Raw genomic sequence first — 12,675 nt, 5'->3', positions numbered from 1 at the left:
TGTGTGCATGCTGTAGAAATGTGTGTGTATGTTGCAGATTTGTTTTCACTGTTCACCACCTTTTTTTTATACTAGTACAGCAAAGTTAATCATGGCAGCCCTTCTACTTTTTAACCCCCCCCCCCCAGAGACTTTTAAACTGCATGTGAATAATAAATGCAAGGTATTAGAAGGATTTTGGCCAAAATACTTGAGCTCACAAGCCAATCGTCATGGCTCTCCACGTTTTGTGAGTCTCTACACTAATATAAATGTATCACAGAAAGGGAAAGATAAAAACAAACAATCACTGAAAACGGCCATATAGTTACTGATACAGGAGGGCAGATGTCTGCACCCCATTAGCATGCAGGCAGCCAAATGCTAGGGAGCCAATTACACTTGTGGAGAAGATTGATGAGACAGCAACTCTCACAACTTCCTAATATAGAGGGGATGGCTGCTTAGTGTATACTCAGATGTGGCTTGTGAGTTCAAGTATTTTGGACAAAATCCAACTAATACCTCATATTTATTATGTATTATTTACATGCAGTGTGGCTTCTATACGCCGGGAGAGCCTGGGTTGACAGTATCAATGTGGTTCACTTCTTGAGGTCCAGGGCAACCCACCGAATTGATATGGTGTCATTAATAGGTTGCTAGTCTGCATGGTACACCACGTGTATTAGAATGGTCTGCCACTCTGTATCTACTACTCTGTGTAGCAGTATACACTAAGCAGCCACCCCCTCTATATTAGAAAGTTCACTAGGTGTGAACAATATCGTGTTCTGTATTTCTATGTTGCAGTCACTTGGTGTGACCAGGGTCATGTTCTGTTTATGTTTTGAAGATGTTTAATACACTAGGAGTGAACTGTCCTGTTGAGTGTATATTGTATTGTATTGTCTTTGTATGGTGGTTCTGCTTATTACCATCTTGAGCAGGACAGTTGGCCCCTAGATTATAGTGTGGAACTGTCCCTAGCTTGTAGGCAGGGTCCTCCCTTTCCTTTGTTGCAATTGTCTTGTGAGTGTAAAGACTTACAAGACAACGAGGACCCTTGATGTTAGCTTACGTGTTTTGGCCAAACTACAAACCAATACCTCATAGCTACTTATAGATATTTCCATCTGTCTGGCTGTTTAGTACATTGGTAAGTATGAGGTCATCTAATGTGTTGTTTGGTCTCATGTCCTTGTTTCCCCTGTTTTTCCTGTGGGTGTTTGTATACACATTCCATTCCCCCTTTTCTACTCTCCAGCCCTTATTAACTTGCGTTCATGTAGGTCATTGTTCCCACAGCCCAGATGGATGTAACACTAAGTCCTGGATTTGGCCATCTCCTATCTGGTTTTTAAATATTCACTATAGTATAGTCATATATTTCTTGAAAAGATGGGTGACAAAAAGTGATGTTAGTGATTTGGTGAGATAAAAAGTGCTCAAATACTCCCTTTAAGCATGAGATTTACAAAGGATCAGGGAATAAATTTAGCCCCCTGAACCATACCCAGCAAGGTTTACAGATTTCCTTGCAATCTCCTAGGTTTAAATGTGCCCTTGTTATTCTTTTATTTACTTATTTTCAGTTTCCTAGACCCTTCATTTTACCTGGTGGATCTGTCTTTTTTGGCCAGATGCTAACCTTACATTTTCTCATATCTGAGCTGCATAGTTTGATATTTTACTGAGGTCAAGCAAGAGTACAATTATTAGCTTCTCTTGTATTTGTTTATTCCCCTGAGTACATATATTTGCAAGCGGATGAACTCTGGAGTAAAGGTTTGCATATGAATCAATCATGCTGAAGGAATTTCACTGAGCAATGGCCACAAACCTACTATAAGAGAGCTAAAATAATCTGATCTGTACACAAAACCTGAGACAAGGCAATACAAGGCAGATTGTGCATTCAGAAAGGAAGAACTTCACTGATGATGATGGAATCTTTTATCCAACATATTCTCCCTGCTGCGCTCTCTGTTATGCTCCTGGTGGGTCTCACAGCAAATCTGATTCTTGTTGCTTCTATTTTCATGAAATGGAAAAGCATGAAATCTCTTCAGACCTCTGATAAGATCCTGAGCTGCTTGGCCATTTTCAGAGGCTTGTATTTCCTCGGTAGCCTTTTGCAGATTATTGCCAGTCAATTTTCTCTGTGGCTCTGGCGAAGTAATATTGTAATTTTAACCATCAATATTCTAGCTATGTTCATATTCTACAGCAGTCTATGGATTGCCACCATCCTCTGTGTCTTCTACTGTGTGAGAATTGTAACCTACAACTATAAACTATTCACTTTCCTGAAGACCCGGATCTCCACCATGGTCCCGTGGTTGATTCCGGCTTCTCTGCTTATTTCACTGATTTTCAGTCTGTCATTTGGATTGGTTGATTATTATTTCAAACTACAGAAAGTATCAAATGGTTCTAGTGAAAATATGACAGCATCTAGACTTGCTAATTCTGAAAGGTTTACACACCGCTTCCTGATATACACTGTGGGCTCCATTCCGCCATTTATAATATTTTGTGTTACCAACATCCTGTTAATTCATTTCCTCCTAACACACACCAGGCGGATGAGGAGCAATGAGTTCCACATACAAAGCCCGAACCTGCAGTCTCACTTTAATGCTTTGAAAAGTATGACTTTATTTTTACTGCTACAGATAATGTTACTTATATGTATGAGTCTTTCAATTTCTGGTAGACTTTTGGATTTAACACTTTCATTTGTTGTTAATTCAATTATACTATGCAGCCCCCCACTGTTACATTCCTTGTACATGGTCTATTCCAGCAATGAGGTAAAGAAGATGTTTGTCTTAATGTGTCTTGGGCTTTTCAGATGATCATAAAAGAGCCTTCAAACATTTAAACTCCTGACTGATCACAGCTCCTTCTTGCCTAATCAGTGCTTTACTTGATCACAATATCTGTGTTTTTGCTTGCCCACCTCCTTTTTAGGATTAACCACAGATTCTCAATGGAATTGCGATCTGGAGAATTTTCTGGCAATGGACGCAAAATATCAATGTTTTGTTTACCAAGCCACTTAGGTTTCACTTTTGCCTTGTGACATGGTGCTCCATCATGCTGGAAAAATATTGTTCATCACCAAATTGCTCCTGGATCACTGAGAGAAGTTGCTCTTGGAGAATGTTTAGATACCATTCTTTATCCCTGGTGGTGTTCTAGTGCAAAACTGTGAGTGAGCCCACTCCCCTGGATGAAAAGCAACTCCATACATGAATGATTTCAGGATGTTTTACTGTTGGCATGACAGAGGACTAATAATATTACTCACCTTTCTTTCTCCAGACCAATAATTTTTCCAAAACAGTCTGAAGAGGGCTTCGTCAGAGAAAATAACTTTACCTTAGGTCTTTGCAATCAAATCCCTGTACTTCCTGCAGAATGTCAGCCTGTCCTTGATGTTTTTCTTGCATAGAAGTGGCTTCTTTGTGCTCTTCTTCACACCAGACCAGCATCCAAAAACCTTGTCCTCACTGTATATGTATTGACATCTGCCTGCTACCATTCCTGAGCAAGCTCTGCACAGGTGTTTAACCAATACTGTAGATGAATCCTCTTTGGGAGACTGTCCTGGCACTTGCTGGACTTTTTTTGGGTGTCCTGCAGTCTTTTTCACAGCATTTGAACTTCTCTTTTTGAAGTTCCTAATGATCCAAGAAATGGTTGATTTATTGGCAATCATAGAAGGAGCAGTGTCCTTGCCTATAAACCCATTTTTGTTCAAAACGTTTTTATTAGGACAGATAAAACAATGTGCATGTAGCAGTGAAATACGGATACACATTTATGCATTGAGTGAGTATATGTACTGATGGGGATGTTGCCTTCCTTATGCTTTGCTTTCCAACCATGAAGCTCTTACAAACAAATCATCTCTATCCAATTGAATTATAATAAACTTTACCTATGGAAAATTTTAAAGCCATTTTGATGTAAAACAATGATGACTGAATGTGTTGCCTTGGAGGTAACCATGGTTAACGGAAGAAGACATTGATTTCAAGGACCATCCTCTTTTAAAGTGACCAGTTTGCTCTTAATTCAAACTATATGAAAGGGTGTTATCAGCTGCCCTGTCCTCATTATCCCTTTCCCCTGAGCTAAAAATAAGATCACTGAAATTATGTTTGTAGATCATTTTGTGGGTGTGCTGAAATTAAGTGGAAATTGAGTTTTTGTGATTACGTTAATTTTCATGGCAAGGAACGACTATACAATTAGTTGAAATTCATGTGATCGCTCTTCATAGCAATCTAGAGTTAATGCAAATTCCCACTATAAAAACTGAAGCAGAAAACATTGTGAAAACCCAAATTTGTGTCCGTCTCAAAACCGTTGATGATGACTGTATAATTTTTGGGTGACTAAAATGCTTACTTGTTGCTCCCAGCAATTTTTCAAGCCAATGATGAATTTATAAAGTGTGATATGGATAATACAGTTTGTAAGTTTAATTGCATTGCAATTTAGAAGCCCATATCTGTTATGTGGCAACATTATAATATTTCACTCCTAATCAATGAAAAACTTTAAGCTATTTTGTTCTATTTACTACTTATGGACATTGTTAGTTTTCCCTCCCCGCATTCTAAGGGTGCATTTACACTACAAAGATGATCGCTCAAAAGATGACTGTTGAGCGACCATTTTGCATAAACTACTACTTGGCACTAATACCTATTAGTACCAAGCAGCAGTATGTGAGCTGTCTGGAGTTGTAATCAGGAAATAGACCTCCCACTGTTTTCTGATTACTTTCACTTTGATCTGTTGGAGGGACTGACAGCTGAGAACAGCTGATACAATGTTATCACCTGTAATCAGCTCTGCATGGGCAGAGCACAGCATGTGGTCCTGCTTATCAGTTGTTCTGCTAAAGGATGGTTTTCAAGCAGAACTGAAAACCGTAGTTCGACAGAAAACTGAAAGATAGGTGCATTTAAACACAACGATTATCGCTCAAAAGACGTCTTTCGAGTGAATTTGGAGCGATAATCGTTGTGTCTAAATGGGCCTTTAGAGACATAAAGATGGTTACTTTTTCTATCACACAGCTGGATGAGGTCTTGATTTTATTTGATCAGTTCTAGTTTTCTGAGGATTAATTTTGTGTTTTATATTTTAGTGTTTAATTTTAAAGATGAGCGAACGTACTCGGTAAGGGCGATTTCGCAATCGAGCACCGCGATTTTCGAGTACTTCACTACTCGGGTGAAAAGTACTCGGGTGCGCCGGGGGGCGGGGGGGGGGGGGGGCGCGGCGGAGCGGGGGGTAGCAGCGGGGAACAGGGGGGAGCCCTCTCTCCCTCTCCCCCCCCACTCCCCTCTGCAACCCCCCGCTCACCCACAGCGCACCCGAGTACTTTTCACCCGAGTAGTGAAGTACTCGAAAATTGCGGTGCTCGATTGCGAAATCGCCCTTACCGAGTACGTTCGCTCATCTCTATTTAATTTATATATATATATATTTTTTTTTTTTTTAAGTTGAAACACAACAATTTGTATATCTTATTTGTTTCAAGGATATGACTTTATGTGTATGTTATTTGATGTGGTGTGAAATATAAATAATTCATTTTATTTCATTCAAAATAGTGTATTTTTGTATATTTTTATATAACTAGGAATTAAAACTTAATCTTGATTTCTAACTGGGAGGCAATGAGCGTAGTGGTTAGCACTGATATCTTGCTGAAATCCCTGTTTTAATAACCCTAATCTGTATTTATATATATTTTAGTTATCATATTCTGCAGCGCTCTACAAATGAGAGGGAACATACACAAAATAAAACACAACCACACACGGTATTAGGGGTTTTTCACATCTGCATTAGGATTTCCGGTTTTGGGAAGCAGGAAAGGGGAATTCCCTGGACGAACGCCTCTGTCCTTTGATGGAACTGAGCAGCACCGAACGGAACACGTTTACCATAATGGTTGATTTGCGCTCAGCTGCCTGCCTTTTTACAAGTGCATTTCCTTCTGGTATTTTGTGCTGGATCTGCGACAGAACCTCCAACCAGCTGTTCCAACACAGATATGAAACCACTCTGAGGGCCAAAAACACATGAGCGCATGTGCTAATACATTCGCTGATACAGAGCATATTAGCGCATAAACCGTGCTTTGTTTTTCACTATTCAATCTCCACGCATTTCCATGCGAGTTTGAAAAAAAAAGCGGGAATATAGGTCCTACCCTATCTTTCTCACACATAGGAAAACTATGTGCTAGAAAGATAGGGCAAGTCCTATCTTTTCTCACTTCTAATATTAATGTGCGAGAATCCAGATAGTGAAAAATCCTGATACTGGTTTTGTTTCATCCCATTTTGAGGCTGTAATTTCCATGGGAACAAAATAGGACTAAAACACGCCCATGTGTTTAACTCTTTAAAAAATCAACAGTTTGCACAAAAGTTGTGAGAACCCTGCTCTCAATAGCTAACAGGCTATAAGGAAATGAAGGTAACAGAAGAGGATCAAGAGCTTGTTCTGTACAATCCAGCAAGATACAAAAATGTATATATCATATATAAATATGTATGCATGAGCCGCTCACCAGCCATATTTGTACATAAACAGGTAAAAATTACAATAGGGTGTGCTTACAATGCAGTGGGGAAAAAGGGGGATCAGCTTTTCAAGGGGGGATGTAGAAGCTGGTTAAATGGAGAGAAATAAAAAATCTGGCAGACCTTCCAAAGGGATATGTTTTAAGGACATGCTAGAAGCAGTGGATATTCAGAATTAACTTGTTTGTCTGGGTTAGCGCAAAAGCAAAAAAAGTTTTGGGGTGCATTAAAAGAGGTATAGGGGTGAGGGACAAGAACATTATTCTTCCACTATATAAGGCACTAGAGGTGAGTGAGCACACTCGTCTGAGCTTGATGGACGTTCGAGCATAGGGTACTCGGGATGGTCGTTACTCGAGTCGAACACCACGTGGTACTCGAGTCAATTCCATTTCCTTCCCCGCATGTTTAGCGCCATTTTCTAGCCAATAGATGTGCAGGGAAGGCATTACCCACTTCCTCCTGTGACGTGCCAGCCCTATCCCACTCCCCAGCAGTGAGTGGCTGTTGAGATCAAGTGACTGCTGAGTACTTAAAGTGGTCCCGCCCGCGGCTCGCCTCAGACGCTGATATAGGGAAAGTGTTAGAGTAGGATCCTGTCTTCAAGAACCCCAATGGTCCTTCTTAGGTCTACATCTGACTGTGTGCATTACTGTTGTGGCTGGCTGGGAGCAGTAGTGCACCATTTTTTTTTTCATCTCGGGCTGTGCAGGCCATTACATCAATAGCGTTCTCAGTCTGCAGTGTATTATACAGAGTTTAGGGAAATAGCTGCTGCTGATATAGGGAAAGTGTTAGAGTAGGATCCTGTCTTCAAGAACCCCAACAGTCCTTCTTAGGGCTGCATCTGACTGTGTGCATTATACTTGTGGCTGGCTGGGAGTAGTAGTGCATCCATTTTTGTATTACGCATCTAGGCCTGTTCGCAGCCTTTCAGTAATACTTTTTTCAGGCTGCAGTGCCATACAATCCCGCTCTCACCGTGAAACTGCACTCAAATAATTCCTAGCCTACTGCGAACGACTTAATTTATACCATTCTTTCTCTGCAGTGAATTAGACAGATTGTTGGGGCACAGCCACTTCTGTAGGGGAAGTTATATGCACTATACAGTCTGTATCCTCCGTGCAAAAACCCTAAAGCTCCTTCGTTGGGCTACATCTGACCGTGTGCATTTTAGTTGTGGCTTGCTGGGAGTAGTAGTGCATTCATTTTTGTATTACGCATCTAGGCCTGTTCGCAGCCTTTCAGTAATAGTATTCTCAGGCTGCAGTGCCGTACAACCAGCTCTCACCGTGAACTGAACTCAAATATTTCCTAGCCTACTGCGAACGACTTCAGTTATACCGTTCTCTGTCTGCAGTGAATTAGAGACAGAGTGTTGGGGCTCAGCCACTTCTGTAGGGGAAGTTATATACACTATACAGTCCTCAAAGTCCTGTGTGCAAAAACCCCAAAGCTCCTTCTTAGGGTGGACACCCACTGGCGTTTTTTTCTCCACTGCACTGCGAGAGTAAAGTTAAAGTCTCGCAGTGCGAGAAAAGAAAACGGCATCACGCCGGGATATCAGCATCGCGCCAGGATATCGCCAGTCTTTTCAACCGGGCCAGCGGCAGCAGCCCTAGCCCCATTAAAGAGAGATGGAGAATGCCGGGGACTTCTGCCATAGCTGTGACAGCTGTGACAGCTGTGGCAGAAGTCCGCGGCATTCTATCCCATTGCTTCTGCCAAGCCCCGCAGTATAATTATCGGGGAAGGGCTTGAAATATAAGCCCTTCCCCGATAACCAGCAATAAGTGTAAAAAAAAAAAATTCTCACCTCTCTGGTGCTCAGATGCGTCCTCCAGCTGGCCCCCCTGCACTGCTATGAAGCTCCTTCAGCAGGCAGGGATTTAAAAATCCCCGCCTCCTGAAAGAGCTGTGATGATTGGCTGAGGGCTCAGCCAATAGCAGCTAGTGCTTAGCTATTGGCTGAGCGCTCAGCCAATGACACATAGCCCTCAGCTATTCATTCATGAATAGCTAAGATATTGCCTGGATGGCAGACATCTGCCAAGTCCTCGGAAACTTTGGGGAGTCTACCCAGTTGGTGAGCGGCAATGCTGCAATCATTAGAGTTACTATCCCGCTGCTATGCCTGATGAGAAGTTCGCTGCAAAGCATAAAGGCCGACGCTTTGCGGTTGGAACAGGAGACGGAGGGTTGACAGTATGTCGCTTGATAGCCAGACCACCCTCATGTCTATATCTCGCGTTTTGGAGGAGGAGGAGGAGGGGGAGGAGCAGGAGCAGGAGGAAGAGACAGCTGGGCACACTGCAGAGGGTACCCATGCTGCTTGCCTCTCATCTGTTCAGCGTGTATGGGCTGTGGAGGAGAAGGAGGAGGAGGATCCTGAAAGTCATCTTCCTAGTGAGGACAGCCATGTCTTGCGTACTGGCACCCTGGCACACATGGTTGACTTCATGTAAGGCTGCCTTTCTCATGATCCTCGCGTTAGACGCATTCTGGCAAACACGGATTACTGGGTGTACATCCTTCTCGACCCACGGTATAAGGAGAACCTTTCCACTCTCATTCCCGAAGAGGAAAGTGGTACGAGAGTGATGCAATACCACAGGGCCCTGGTGGAAAAAGTGATGATAAACTTCTAATCTGACAGCGCTAGCGGCAGAAGGCGCAGTTCCGACGGCCAAGTAGCAGGGGAGGTGCGGAGATCAGGCAGCATGTGCAGTGCAGGGAGGGGAACACTCTCCAAGGCCTTGTTCTTGGTTAATCCAGTCTTTGGAGCGGTGAAAGTCACCGTAACTGATTTAATGAGACATTCACTGCTGTACTTGCATCGGAGTCCGCTTTATGCCCACGATTGCTGAGAGTGTGGGCAGAGGCCTATGTCCTGGGGGAAATGCAACTGCCCCAGGTTGGGCCTGTGGAACTTCTTCCTGGTTAATCCAGTCTTTGGAGAGGCGAAAGCAAATGTAACTGATCTAATGAGACGTTCACAGCTGTACTAGCATTGGAGTCTGCTTTATGCCCACGATTGCTGAGGGTGTGTGCCGAGGCTGAGGTCTTCGGCGGAGTGAAACTCTGCCATGTTTGGGCGCTCTGATTTCTTCTTGTGCAATACCATCTTTGTGCACCGACAGCATAGGCAAGCCCAAGGTACTCAAAGACTTTCCATTGCAGTGTTGAGCTATCTAACACCTATACAGAATGAATTGTGTGGGGACACATAGATTTCCCATTGCTATGTAATTCGTGGCACCTTGGGTCACACAAGAAGGAGGCTGGGACCGTGCCTGACCCTAGGCCCGCTCACATGCTTCCCACACAGAGTATTGCTGCATTGTGGAGACGTGTAGAAGTGCTGGCACCTGAGTCCCCTTTATGCCCACGTTTGCGGCTCTTGACAATTTTGCGACGGAGGTGTCACAGGATTGGAATGATGATCATACATCAATTTATCATCCATTCTCCACAGCATTGTGGGCTATCGCCCTCACTTTCAAAGAAGGTCGTTGCCTGCCCTTGCCAACCCTCTGCAGTGTGTGCTTCCAGTTCCTCCTCATCCAGTACGTGCTTATAAATAGACATGAGGGTAGTGTGGCTATGATGCGAGCGTGTGGCATGAGGGCAGCAGAACGCTGTGCAGGGAAACTTTTGTGTGCGCTGTGAGTGCAGGGTCAAGCGGGGGGGGGGGGGGTTGCTGTCCAACATGTAACCCAGAAGAAGAGACAGCGGTGTCACCCGCAGGCAGTGATTGTCCTTGGTTGCAGGTAGTGTGGTGCTTAGCTAAGTGTGCCTTGCTAATGATGGTTTGTCCGAAGTAAAAATTGTTAGGGGGGTGATGCCAGACTCTTGCCATTGTGGCTTAATAGTGGGACCTGAGAGCCTCAGATGCAGCCATGCATGCTGCCCCTGCCCTTCCCTATCCATGACTTTCTGATGTTTTCTGGTGTTTGACAAGTCATGACCTACGCAGCGCATCGGTCCCATACAAAAATGCTCGAGTCGCCCATTGACTTCAATGGGGTTCATTACTCGAAACGAGCACCCGAGTATTTTGGTGATCGCTCATCTCTAGTTATGACCCCTTTATTTTACCTATTTAGGACCTAAAGAATGATCATCCGAAATTTCATGTTTGTATGACATCGAGATGTTAGAGAATTAACGGCGAGTCAGTCAGTGAGTCAGTGAGTGTGGGCTTTCACCTTTATATACATAGATTACTTATTATGAAGCCCCAAAATGTTTGTGTCAAATGAGATTTACTTCTGATAAAGGTGAGGTTATGCACATGAGCAGGGAAAATGCATGTCACCATTACACACTTAATGGAAACAGCTGGACAAAACTGACATGGAGAAGAACTTTCAGATTTCAATTAACTGGAGCAACCAGTGTCAAGCACCTGCTGCCAAGAGAAATAGATGATATGGTCCATCAAAATAGGTCCAGGAGCACATGGATAGAACATTGTGGACAGTTTTGGCCACTGGTACTCAAGAAGGATATATCAGAGCTTGAGTTGGTTCAAACATTGGCAACTGAATTTATAAATCGAATGCTTATCAAAATTGGGGTTATTTAGATTAGAAAAAAACTGCTGGGGGGCCACCTAATAACTATGTATAAATATATTAGGAAGCAATACAGAGATCTCTCCGACAATATATTTATACCAAGTACTGTGATTGTAGCAAGATGGCACCCTCTATGTCTAGAGAAAAGAATGTTTCTACACAACATAGAAGGGGGTTATTTACTGTAAGAGCAATGAGACTACGGAACTCTTTGCCCCAGAAAGTGGTGATGGTAAGCTAATAAAAAGAGTACAATAGGGGACTGGACACCTCTCTTGAGTGTTATAATATTACATGTTATGTCACTGATTACTTCAAAAGGGTCGGTGATCTGAGGAATATTCAGACTGAAAGTCAGGAAGTAATTTTTACTCCTAGGGGCTCATTCAGACGAGCACGAGTTTTGCGCACACATAATGCACGCTTCTAAAAGAACCAATGAATTTGTAAATAAACCTTCATATGTGCGGAATTTGAAGGCCAAAATGGTGCGTGTCTAAAAAAGTTAGGACATGCACTGTCTTTGGTGCATGTTTTGTAGGAGTCTCCATTGACTCTCTTGAGAGCAGGAGTTAATGGAAACTCCTGCGCTGCCAATAGCTTCCTGCTGCTTACAGCAGGACATTTAAAAGGTGCTTTTGGCCAGAAGCACATTTTAAATGTCCCACAGTTAACTCCTTAATCCCCGCAGGGATGAGGGGACTCCCCAAGGGTTCTGTTAAACCCATGGGGAGTCCCATCATCACTGAACACTGTGACAGCACCGTCACAGTGTTCAGTCATGATGGGACTCCCACAGAGATGAAAGAATCCCCTGCCACAGCTGTTACAGCTGTCACAGATCTTCTCCCAATGCTTTCAATGGGGCTGGCGCTGCCACCCCAATTAAAGCAACGGGATGAAGGCAACCCCTGCAAGAATTTTCGGGGTAGGGCTTGAAATATAAGCCCTACCCCAAAAATAACCCCTAGCTGCATCAAAAAATAATAAAAAAAATACATCACCTAAAAGCACTGTCCAACGGCTCTGGCACTTTTTCTCTCCCTGGCACTGTTCTTTATTTCTTCTGGCTGGGGATAGAAAAATCCCCACCTCCCGGAAGCTCTGCCTCTGATTGGCTGAATGCAGGGACCAACTACAGCCATTCAATCTATCTGATGATGAAGGCATATTATTATTTCCTGGGGCACGAGGTGGGCATTGATAGTTTGGGGGGGGGGGGGGGGGGGGGCATAGGAAAATTATTGCTTTTTGAGGCATTAAGGCATATGAATACAGTGTGCGGCATAAAGCAAGTACTTTTTTGTGGTGGTCACTACAGGGGAATTATTACTGTGTGCAAGCACTGTTACTTTGTGTGGCACAAAAGGGTTCACATTTACTGTGGGAGGTACTAAGAGCTGTATTAGGAGCAACAGCAGTTAAGAGAAAGTGTGCAGTCAAGTTGTAACCTTAAGAAATATTCATGGCAGTCTGGGCTGAAGGGAAAAGCA

This window comes from Eleutherodactylus coqui, chromosome 1 (assembly GCF_035609145.1).
Source record: "Eleutherodactylus coqui strain aEleCoq1 chromosome 1, aEleCoq1.hap1, whole genome shotgun sequence".
Taxonomy (NCBI): domain Eukaryota; kingdom Metazoa; phylum Chordata; class Amphibia; order Anura; family Eleutherodactylidae; genus Eleutherodactylus; species Eleutherodactylus coqui.
Note: the sequence above shows the minus strand (reverse complement) of the source record.